Raw genomic sequence first — 12882 nt, forward strand, 5'->3', positions numbered from 1 at the left:
AAGTCACACAGAAAAAGAAACATCATAAGATATCACTAATACACGGAATGTAAACTTGGCTACACAGGAACTGCATTCCAAAACAGAACAGGGTCTCAAATTTAGAAAACCAACTTATGCTTGCTTAAGGGGAAAGGTGAGTTGGGGTGCTGCATAAAACCAGAGATTGAAATGAGCACAGATAAAGTTCCTTAAGCCAAATATGGAATAGACAAGAGTTACTCCTTGCTCAACGAAATGGACTCAACACCCCATATTAAACGCCTAAGAATGTACCTGACTAGTAAGTATCTTAAAACCTATGGATTGCTATGTCTCCAAAAGAGAATCAAGCGTGTGTACAGGGGCATAAACGCAGCAGTGATAGGATTGGAGAGGTTCGGTGAGCAAATGAAGACCCTTTGAAGTCATATTGCATGGTACCCATTACACGGGTCTCAACTCTCCAGGTTTAAGGTATTCTTCCTTCAGCTAAAACATGCATGTTGAACCCAGAGTATGATCAACCATGTGAACGGGAGACGTGTTCAAATATGTCTCAGTTTTCCTCCCCTGGTACTCGGGTGCAACATTCCAAACGCTTTACTAACACTCTCCCGACTTGGAGAGTCAGTGCCTTTAACCTCCTGTTTGGCCCAGTTTGCAATTTCTGCGGAAGATGAACAGGAATAGCGAGAACCAATGAGAGGCTAGCTGGAGGTGTCTGGACGGGCAAATTTAACTCTCATTTCCCACCAGGAAGAGGAATTAATCAAAGGCTCAGCATGCCGGGCCGGAACCAGATTAGGGCCTGAAGCCATCCTGCGGTGTTGCGGCCAGGTCACAAGAAAGCGAGTTGAAGAAAGGAGCTCAGGGGCACTGTAATTCACAAGCCTGCAGAGTTATAAATGACAGCTATCGTCCAAAAATAGACTGAAGTAAGGCTGCCAAGAGGACTTGAAAGCGGGGCAGAATTGCAGGAAACCGATTTCAGGAGGTAGACTGGAATTGCATTGAAAGCATAGGAAAAGAGGCAGAACGTCCACAATGATGCACTTGGCCAAAAAGGGCGTATGCGTTTTTTCCTGAATATATTCAGGAAAAAACGCATACGCCCTTTTTGGCCAACCAAGCAAACTTGCAAAGGAAATCTGCACTACAATGAAGTCTCACTTCCCCCCGGTCAAAAGGGCCATCTGAAAAAAGTGTAAAATCCAGAAAGGCAGGACAGGCCATGGAGAACTGGGAGCCTTGTTATGCTGATGGGCGGGATGTAAATTGCCAACAGACACTCCGGAGAAGTGTATGGTCTTTCCTGAAACATCTAAAAAACAAAGCAACAGAGCCTAGGGCACTTCCACTTATGGTCCTATAGCTTAGGGAAATTAAAATCAAAAAGACACAGCCACCCCAAAGTTTGGGACGCCTCTGTTTACAAGAACCTCGTTTACCGTACAAGTTCAATATCACAGAAAGTGAAAAATGCATAAAGAACTTGTGGTACTTACGTACAATGCAGTATCACTCAGCAATGAAATCTATGTCATCAGGCCCGTAGCAGCATAATGAGTAGATTCAGGTACGATGATTCTAACTGAAATAAGTCACACAGAAAAAGAAACATCATAAGATATCACTAATACACGGAATGTAAACTTGGCTACACAGGAACTGCATTCCAAAACAGAACAGGGTCTCAAATTTAGAAAACCAACTTATGCTTGCTTAAGGGGAAAGGTGAGTTGGGGTGCTGCATAAAACCAGAGATTGAAATGAGCACAGATAAAGTTCCTTACGCCAAATATGGAATAGACAAGAGCTACTCCTTGCTCAACGAAATGGACTCAACACCCCATATTAAACGCCTAAGAATGTACCTGACTAGTAAGTATCTTAAAACCTATAGATTGCTATGTCTCCGAAAGAGAATCAAGCATGTGTACAGGGGCAAAAACGCAACAGTGATAGGATTGGAGAGGTTCGGTGAGCAAATGAAGACCCTTTGAAGTCATATTGCATGGTACCCATTCCACGGGTTTCAACTACCCAGGTTTTAGGTATTCTTCCTTCAGCTAAAACATGCATGTGGAACCCAGAGTATGATCAACCATGTGAACGGGAGACGTGTTCAAATATGTCTCAGTTTTCCTCCCCTGGTACTCGGGTGCAACATTCCAGACGCTTTACTAACACTCTCCCCACTTGGAGAGTCAGCGCCTTTAACCTCCTGTTTGGCACAGTTTGCAATTTCTGCCGAAGTTGAAAAGGAATAGCGAGAACCAATGAGAGGCTAGCTGGAGGTGTCTGGACGGGCAAATTTAACTCTCATTTCCCACCAGGAAGAGGAAATAACCAAAGGCTCAGCGTGCCGTACCGGAACCAATTTAGGGTCTGAAGCCATCCTGCGGTGTTGCGGCCAGCTCAAAAGAAAGCGAGTTGAAGAAAGGAGCTCAGGGGCACTGTAATTCACAAACCTGCAGAGTTATAAATGACTGCTATCGTCCAAAAATAGACTGAAGTAAGGCTGCCAAGAGGACTTGAAAGCGGGGCAGAATTGCAGGAAACCGATTTCAGGAGGTAGACTGGAATTGCATTGAAAGCATAGGAAAAGAGGCAGAACGTCCACAATGATGCACTTGGCCAAAAAGGGCGTATGCGTTTTTTCCTGAATATATTCAGGAAAAAACGCATACGCCCTTTTTGGCCAACCAAGCAAGCTTGCAAAGGAAATCTGCACTACAATGAAGTCTCACTTCCCCCCGGTCAAAAGGGCCATCTGAAAAAAGGGTAAAATCCAGAAAGGCAGGACAGGCCATGGAGAACTGGGAGCCTTGTTATGCTGATGGGCGGGATGTAAATTGCCAACAGACACTCAGGAGAAGTGTATGGTCTTTCCTGAAACATCTAAAAAACAAAGCAAGAGAGCCTAGGGCACTTCCACTTATGGTCCTATAGCTTAGGGAAATTAAAATCAAAAAGACACAGCCACCCCAAAGTTTGGAACGGCTCTGTTTACAAGAACCTCGTTTACAGTACAAGCTCAACATCGCAGAAAGTGAAAAATGGATAAAGAAGTTGTGGTATTTACTTACAAAGCAATATCACTCAGCAATGAAATCTGTGTCATCAGGCCCTTAGCAGCACAATGAGTGGATTCAGGTATGATGATTCTAACTGAAATAAGTCACACAGAAAAAGAAACATTATAAGATATCAGTAATACACGGAATGTAAACTTGGCTACACAGGAACTGAATTACAGAACAGAACAGGGTCTCAAATTTAGAAAACAAACTTATGCTTGCTTAAGGGTAAAGGTGAGTTGTGGTGCTGCATAAAACCAGAGATTGAAATGAGCACAGATAAAGTTCCTTAAGCCAAATATGGAATAGACAAGAGCTACTCCTTGCTCAACGAAATGGACTCAACACCGCATATTAAACGCCAAAGAATGTACCTGAGTAGTAAGTATCTTAAAACCTATGGATTGCTATGTCTCCGAAAGAGAATCAAGCATGTGTACAGGGGCATAAACGCAGCAGTGATAGGATTGGAGAGGTTCGGTGAGCAAATGAAGACCCTTTGAAGTCATATTGCATGGTACCCATTCCACGGGTTTCAACTACCCAGGTTTAAGGTATTCTTCCTTCAGCTAAAACATGCATGTGGAACCTACAGTATGATCAACCATTTGATCGGGAGACGTGTTCAAATATGTCTCAGTTTTCGTACCCTGGTACTCGGGTGCAACATTCGAGACGCTTTACTAACACTCTCCCGATTTGGAGAGTCAGTCCATTTAACCTCCTGTTTGGCCCAGTTTGCAATTTCTGCGGAAGATGAACAGGAATAGCGAGAACCAATGAGAGACTAGCTGGAGGTGTCTGAACGGGCAAATTTAACTCTCATTTCCCACCACGAAGAGGAATTAACCAAAGGCTCAGCATGCCGTGCCGGAACCAGATTAGGGCCTGAAGCCATCCTGCGGTGTTGCGGCCAGCTCAAAAGAAAGCGAGTTGAAGAAAGGAGCTCAGGGGCACTGTAATTCACAAACCTGCAGAGTTATAAATGACAGCTATCGTCCAAAAATAGACTGAAGTAAGGCTGCCAAGAGGACTTGAAAGCGCAGCAGAACTGCAGGAACCGATTTCAGGAGGTAGACTGGAATTGCATTGAAAGCATAGGAAAAGAGGCAGAACGTCCACAATGATGCACTTGGCCAAAAAGGGCGTATGCGTTTTTTCCTGAATATATTCAGGAAAAAATGCATACGCGCTTTTTGGCCAACCAAGCAAGCTTGCAAAGGAAATCTGCACTACAATGAAGTCTCACTTCCCCCCGGTCAAAAGGGCCATCTGAAAAAAGTGTAAAATCCAGAAAGGCAGGACAGGCCATGGAGAACTGGGAGCCTTGTTATGCTGAAGGGCGGGATGTAAATTGCCAACAACCACTCGGGAGAAGTGTATGGTGTTTCCTGAAACATCTAAAAAACAAAGCAACAGAACCTAGGGCACTTCCATTTATGGTCCTATAGCTTAGGGAAATTAAAATAAAAAAGACACAGCCACCCCAAAGTTTGGAATGGCTCAGTTTACAAGAACCTCGTTTACAGTACAAGTTCAACATCGCAGAAAGTGAAAAATGGATAAAGAAGTTGTGGTATTTACTTACAAAGCAATATCACTCAGCAATGAAATCTGTGTCATCAGGCCCTTAGCAGCACAATGAGTGGATTCAGGTATGATGATTCTAACTGAAATAAGTCACACAGAAAAAGAAACATCATAAGATATCAGTAATACACGGAATTAAACTTGGCTACACAGGAACTGCATTCCAAAACAGAACAGGGTCTCAAATTTAGAAAACCAACTTATGCTTGCTTAAGGGGAACGGTGAGTTGGGGTGCTGCATAAAACCAGAGATTGAAATGAGCACAGATAAAGTTCCTTAAGCCAAATATGGAATAGACAAGAGCTACTCGTTGCTCAACGAAATGGACTCAACACCGCATATTAAACGCCTAAGAATGTACCTGACTAGTAAGTATCGTAAAACCTATGGATTGCTATGTCTCTGAAAGAGAATCAAGCATGTGTACAGGGGCATAAACGCAGCAGTGATAGGATTGGAGAGGTTCGGTGAGCAAATGAAGACCCTTTGAAGTCATATTGCATGGTACCCATTCCACGGGTTTCAACTACCCAGGTTTTAGGTATTCTTCCTTCAGCTAAAACATGCATGTGGAACCCAGAGTATGATCAACCATGTGATCGGGAGACGTGTTCAAATATGTCTCAGTTTTCCTCCCCTGGTACTCGGGTGCAACATTCCAGACGCTTTACTAACACTCTCCCCACTTGGAGAGTCAGCGCCTTTAACCTCCTGTTTGGCACAGTTTGCAATTTCTGCGGAAGATGAACAGGAATAGCGAGAACCAATGAGAGGCTAGCTGGAGGTGTCTGGACGGGCAAATTTAACTCTCATTTCCCAACAGGAAGAGGAAATAACCAAAGGCTCAGCGTGCCGTACCGGAACCAGATTAGGGCCTGAAGCCATCCTGCGGTGTTGCGGCCAGCTCAAAAGAAAGCGAGTTGAAGAAAGGAGCTCAGGGGCACTGTAATTCACCAACCTGCAGAGTTATAAATGACAGCTATCGTCCAAAAATAGACTGAAGTAAGGCTGCCAAGAGGACTTGAAAGCGGGGCAGAATTGCAGGAAACCGATTTCAGGAGGTAGACTGGAATTGCATTGAAAGCATAGGAAAAGAGGCAGAACGTCCACAATGATGCACTTGGCCAAAAAGGGCGTATGCGTTTTTTCCTGAATATATTCAGGAAAAAACGCATACGCCCTTTTTGGCCAACCAAGCAAGCTTGCAAAGGAAATCTGCACTACAATGAAGTCTCACTTCCCCCCGGTCAAAAGGGCCATCTGAAACAAGTGTAAAATCCAAAAAGGCAGGACAGGCCATGGAGAACTGGGAGCCTTGTTATGCTGATGGGCGGGATGTAAATTGCCAACAACCACTCGGGAGAAGTGTATGGTGTTTCCTGAAACATCTAAAAAACAAAGCAACAGAACCTAGGGCACTTCCACTTATGGTCCTATAGCTTAGGGAAATTAAAATCAAAAAGACACAGCCACCCCAAAGTTTGGAACGGCTCTGTTTACAAGAACCTCGTTTACAGTACAAGTTCAACATCGCAGAAAGTGAAAAATGGATAAAGAAGTTGTGGTATTTACTTACAAAGCAATATCACTCAGCAATGAAATCTATGTCATCAGGCCCTTAGCAGAACAATGAGTGGATTCAGGTATGATGATTCTAACTGAAATAAGTCACACAGAAAGAGAAACATCATATGATATCAGTAATACACGGAATGTAGACTTGGCTACACAGGAACTGAATTACAGAACAGAACAGGGTCTCAAATTTAGAAAACCAACTTATACTTGCTTAAGGGTAAAGGTGAGTTGGGGTGCTGCATAAAACCAGAGATTGAAATGAGCACAGATAAAGTTCCTTAAGCCAAATATGGAATACACAAGAGCTACTCCTTGCTCAACGAAATGGACTCAACACCGCATATTAAATGCCTAAGAATGTACCTGACTAGTAAGTATCTTAAAACCTATGGATTGCTATGTCTCCGAAAGAGAATCAAGCATGTGTACAAGGGCATAAACGCAGCAGTGCTAGGATTGGAGAGGTTCGGTGAGCAAATGAAGACCCTTTGAAGTCATATTGCATGGTACCCATTCCACAGGTTTCAACTACCCAGGTTTAAGGTATTCTTCCTTCAGCTAAAACATGCATGTGGAACCTAGAGTATGATCAACCATGTGATCGGGAGACGTGTTCAAATATGTCTCAGTTTTCCTCCCCTGGTACTCAGGTGCAACATTCCAGACGCTTTACTAACACTCTCCCCACTTGGAGAGTCAGTCCCTTTAACCTCCTGTTTGGCCCAGTTTGCAATTTCTGCGGAAGATGAACAGGAATAGCGAGAACCAATGAGAGGCTAGCTGGAGGTGTCTGGATGGGCAAATTTAACTCTCATTTCCCACCAGGAAGAGGAATTAACCAAAGGCTCAGCATGCCGTGCCGGAACCAGATTAGGGCCTGAAGCCATCCTGCGGTGTTGCGGCCAGGTCACAAGAAAGCGAGTTGAAGAAAGGAGCTCAGGGGCACTGTAATTCACAAACCTGCAGAGTTATAAATGACAGCTATCGTCCAAAAATAGACTGAAGTAAGGCTGCCAAGAGGACTTGAAAGCAGGGCAGAATTGCAGGAAACCGATTTCAGGAGGTAGACTGGAATTGCATTGAAAGCATAGGAAAAGAGGCAGAACGTCCACAATGATGCACTTGGCCAAAAAGGGCGTATGCGTTTTTTCCTGAATATAATCAGGAAAAAACCCATACGCCCTTTTTGGCCAACCAAGCAAGCTTGCAAAGGAAATCTGCACTACAATGAAGTCTCACTTCCCCCCGGTCAAAAGGGCCATCTGAAAAAAGTGTAAAATCCAGAAAGGCAACAGGCTATTGAGAACTGGGAGCCTTGTTATGCTGATGGGCGGGATGTAAATTGCCAACAGACACTTGGGAGAACTGTATGGTGTCTCCTAAAACATCTAAAAAACAAAGCAACAGAGCCTAGGGCACTTCCACTTATGGTCCTATAGCTTAGGGAAATTAAAATCAAAAAGACACAGCCACCCCAAAGTTTGGAACGGCTCTGTTTACAAGAACCTCGTTTACAGTACAAGTTCAACATCGCAGAAAGTGAAAAATGGATAAAGAACTTGTGGTACTTACGTACAATGCAGTATCACTCAGCAATGAAATCTATGTCATCAGGCACGTAGCAGCATAATGAGTAGATTCAGGTACGATGATTCTAACTGAAATAAGTCACACAGAAAAAGAAACATCATAAGATATCACTAATACACGGAATGTAAACTTGGCTACACAGGAACTGAATTCCAAAACAGAACAGGTTCTCAAATTTAGAAAACCAACTTATGCTTGCTTAAGGGGAAAGGTGAGTTGGGTTGCTGCATAAAACCAGAGATTGAAATGAGCACAGATAAAGTTCCTTAAGCCAAATATGGAATAGACAAGAGCTACTCCTTGCTCAACGAAATGGACTCAACACCGCATATTAAACGCCTAAGAATGTACCTGACTAGTAAGTATCTTAAAACCTATGGATTGCTATCTCTCCGAAAGAGAATCAAGCATGTGTACAGGGGCATAAACGCAGCAGTGATAGGATTGGAGAGGTTCGGTGAGCAAATGAAGACCCTTTGAAGTCATATTGCATGGTACCCATTCCACGGGTTTCAACTACCCAGGTTTTAGGTATTCTTCCTTCAGCTAAAACATGCATGTGGAACCCAGAGTATGATCAACCATGTGATCAGGAGACGTGTTCAAATATGTCTCAGTTTTCGTACCCTGGTACTCGGGTGCAACATTCCAGACGCTTTACTAACACTCTCCCCACTTGGAGAGTCAGCGCCTTTAACCTCCTGTTTGGCCCAGTTTGCAATTTCTGCGGAAGATGAACAGGAATAGCGAGAACCAATGAGAGGCTACCTGGAGGTGTCTGGACGGGCAAATTTAACTCTTATTTCCCACCAGGAAGAGGAAATAACCAAAGGCTCATCGTGCCGTACCGGAACCAGATTAGGACCTGAAGCCATCCTGCGGTGTTGCGGCCAGCTCAAAAGAAAGCGAGTTGAAGAAAGGAGCTCAGGGGCACTGTAATTCACAAACCTGCAGAGTTATAAATGACAGCTATCGTCCAAAAATAGACTGAAGTAAGGCTGCCAAGAGGACTTGAAAGCGGGGCAGAATTGCAGGAAACCGATTTCAGGAGGTAGACTGGAATTGCATTGAAAGCATAGGAAAAGAGGCAGAACGTCCACAATGATGCACTTGGCCAAAAAGGGCGTATGCGTTTTTTCCTGAATATATTCAGGAAAAAACGCATACGCCCTTTTTGGCCAACCAAGCAAGCTTGCAAAGGAAATCTGCACTACAATGAAGTCTCACTTCCCCCCGGTCAAAAGGGCCATCTGAAAAAAGTGTAAAATCCAGAAAGGCAGGACAGGCCATGGAGAACTGGGAGCCTTGTTATGCTGATGGGCGGGATGTAAATTGCCAACAGACACTCCGGAGAAGTGTATGGTGTTTCCTGAAACATCTAAAACACAAAAAACAGAGCCTAGGGCACTGCCACTTATGGTCCTATAGCTTAGGGAAATTAAAATCAAAAAGACACAGCAACCCCAAAGTTTGGGACGCCTCTGTTTACAAGAACCTCGTTTACAGTACAAGTTCAACATTGCAGAAAGTGAAAAATGGATAAAGAAGTTGTGGTATTTACTTACAAAGCAATATCACTCAGCAATGAAATCTATGTCATCAGGCCCTTAGCAGAACAATGAGTGGATTCAGGTATGATGATTCTAACTGAAATAAGTCACACAGAAAAAGAAACATCATAAGATATCACTAATACACGGAATGTAAACTTGGCTACACAGGAACTGAATTACAGAACAGAACAGGGTCTCAAATTTAGAAAACCAACTTATGCTTGCTTAAGGGTAAAGGCGAGGTGGGGTGCTGCATAAAACCAGAGATTGAAATGAGCACAGATAAAGTTCCTTAAGTCAAATATGGAATAGACAAGAGCTACTCCTTGCTCAACGAAATGGACTCAACACCGCATATTAAACGCCTAAGAATGTACCTGACTAGTAAGTATCTTAAAACCTATGGATTGCTATGTCTCCGAAAGAGAATCAAGCATGTGTACAGGGGCATAAACGCAGCAGTGATAGGATTGGAGAGGTTCGGTGAGCAAATGAAGACCCTTTGAAGTCATATTGCATGGTACCCATTCCACGGGTTTCAACTACCCAGGTTTTAGGTATTCTTCGTTCAGCTAAAACATGCATGTGGAACCCAGAGTATGATCAACCATGTGATCGGGAGACGTGTTCAAATATGTCTCAGTTTTCCTCCCCTGGTACTCGGGTGCAACATTCCAGACGCTTTACTAACACTCTCCCCACTTGGAGAGTCAGCGCCTTTAACCTCCTGTTTGGCCCAGTTTGCAATTTCTGCGGAAGATGAACAGGAATAGCGAGAACCAATGAGAGGCTAGCTGGAGGTGTCTGGACGGGCAAATTTAACTCTCATTTCCCACCAGGAGGAGGAAATAACCAAAGGCTCAGCGTGCCGTGCCAGAACCAGATTAGGGCCTGAAGCCATCCTGCGGTGTTGTGGCCAGGTCACAAGAAAGCGAGTTGAAGAAAGGAGCTCAGGGGCACTGTAATTCACAAACCTGCAGAGTTATAAATGACAGCTATCGTCCAAAAATAGACTGAAATAAGGCTGCCAAGAGGACTTGAAAGCGGGGCAGAATTGCAGGAAACCGATTTCAGGAGGTAGACTGAAATTGCATTGAAAGCATAGGAAAAGAGGCAGAACGTCCACAATGATGCACTTGGCCAAAAAGGGCGTATGCGTTTTTTCCTGAATATATTCAGGAAAAAACGCATACGCCCTTTTTGGCCAACCAAGCAAGCTTGCAAAGGAAATCTGCACTACAATGAAGTCTCACTTCCCCCCGGTCAAAAGGGCCATCTGAAAAAAGTGTAAAATCCAGAAAGGCAGGACAGGCCATGGAGAACTGGGAGCCTTGTTATGCTGATGGGCGGGATGTAAATTGCCAACAGACACTCGGGAGAAGTGTATGGTGTTTCCTGAAACATCTAAAACACAAAGCAACAGAGCCTAGGGCACTGCCACTTATGGTCCTATAGCTTAGGGAAATTAAAATCAAAAAGACACAGCCACCCCAAAGTTTGGGACGCCTCTGTTTACAAGAACCTCGTTTACAGTACAAGTTCAACATCGCAGAAAGTGAAAAATGGATAAAGAAGTTGTGGTATTTACTTACAAAGCAATATCACTCAGCAATGAAATCTATGTCATCAGGCCCTTAGCAGAACAATGAGTGGATTCAGGTATGATGATTCTAACTGAAATAAGTCACACAGAAAGAGAAACATCATATGATATCAGTAATACACGGAATGTAGACTTGGCTACACAGGAACTGAATTACAGAACAGAACAGGGTCTCAAATTTAGAAAACCAACTTATACTTGCTTAAGGGTAAAGGTGAGTTGGGGTGCTGCATAAAACCAGAGATTGAAATGAGCACAGATAAAGTTCCTTAAGCCAAATATGGAATACACAAGAGCTACTCCTTGCTCAACGAAATGGACTCAACACCGCATATTAAATGCCTAAGAATGTACCTGACTAGTAAGTATCTTAAAACCTATGGATTGCTATGTCTCCGAAAGAGAATCAAGCATGTGTACAGGGGCATAAACGCAGCAGTGCTAGGATTGGAGAGGTTCGTTGAGCAAATGAAGACCCTTTGAAGTCATATTGCATGGTACCCATTCCACAGGTTTCAACTACCCAGGTTTAAGGTATTCTTCCTTCAGCTAAAACATGCATGTGGAACCTAGAGTATGATCAACCATGTGATCGGGAGACGTGTTCAAATATGTCTCAGTTTTCCTCCCCTGGTACTCGGGTGCAACATTCCAGACGCTTTACTAACACTCTCCCCACTTGGAGAGTCAGTCCCTTTAACCTCCTGTTTGGCCCAGTTTGCAATTTCTGCGGAAGATGAACAGGAATAGCGAGAACCAATGAGAGGCTAGCTGGAGGTGTCTGGATGGGCAAATTTAACTCTCATTTCCCACCAGGAAGAGGAATTAACCAAAGGCTCAGCATGCCGTGCCGGAACCAGATTAGGGCCTGAAGCCATCCTGCGGTGTTGCGGCCAGGTCACAAGAAAGCGAGTTGAAGAAAGGAGCTCAGGGGCACTGTAATTCACAAACCTGCAGAGTTATAAATGACAGCTATCGTCCAAAAATAGACTGAAGTAAGGCTGCCAAGAGGACTTGAAAGCAGGGCAGAATTGCAGGAAACCGATTTCAGGAGGTAGACTGGAATTGCATTGAAAGCATAGGAAAAGAGGCAGAACGTCCACAATGATGCACTTGGCCAAAAAGGGCGTATGCGTTTTTTCCTGAATATAATCAGGAAAAAACCCATACGCCCTTTTTGGCCAACCAAGCAAGCTTGCAAAGGAAATCTGCACTACAATGAAGTCTCACTTCCCCCCGGTCAAAAGGGCCATCTGAAAAAAGTGTAAAATCCAGAAAGGCAACAGGCTATTGAGAACTGGGAGCCTTGTTATGCTGATGGGCGGGATGTAAATTGCCAACAGACACTTGGGAGAACTGTATGGTGTCTCCTAAAACATCTAAAAAACAAAGCAACAGAGCCTAGGGCATTTCCACTTATGGTCCTATAGCTTAGGGAAATTAAAATCAAAAAGACACAGCCACCCCAAAGTTTGGAACGGCTCTGTTTACAAGAACCTCGTTTACAGTACAAGTTCAACATCGCAGAAAGTGAAAAATGGATAAAGAACTTGTGGTACTTACGTACAATGCAGTATCACTCAGCAATGAAATCTATGTCATCAGGCACGTAGCAGCATAATGAGTAGATTCAGGTACGATGATTCTAACTGAAATAAGTCACACAGAAAAAGAAACATCATAAGATATCACTAATACACGGAATGTAAACTTGGCTACACAGGAACTGAATTCCAAAACAGAACAGGTTCTCAAATTTAGAAAACCAACTTATGCTTGCTTAAGGGGAAAGGTGAGTTGGGTTGCTGCATAAAACCAGAGATTGAAATGAGCACAGATAAAGTTCCTTAAGCCAAATATGGAATAGACAAGAGCTACTCCTTGCTCAACGAAATGGACTCAACA

General features: G+C 43.7%; 1 long non-coding RNA gene across 15 annotated transcripts in view; it reads right to left on the reverse strand.

Annotated features, from left to right (window-relative positions):
* The window catches only part of LOC307181468, a 1676472-nt gene that overhangs the window by 1138129 nt on the left and 525461 nt on the right, over positions 1–12882 (reverse strand). The gene's annotated exons all lie outside the window — the stretch shown is intronic.

Source organism: Stenella coeruleoalba (genome assembly GCF_951394435.1).
Source record: "Stenella coeruleoalba genome assembly, contig: scaffold_28, whole genome shotgun sequence".
NCBI lineage: Eukaryota > Metazoa > Chordata > Mammalia > Artiodactyla > Delphinidae > Stenella > Stenella coeruleoalba.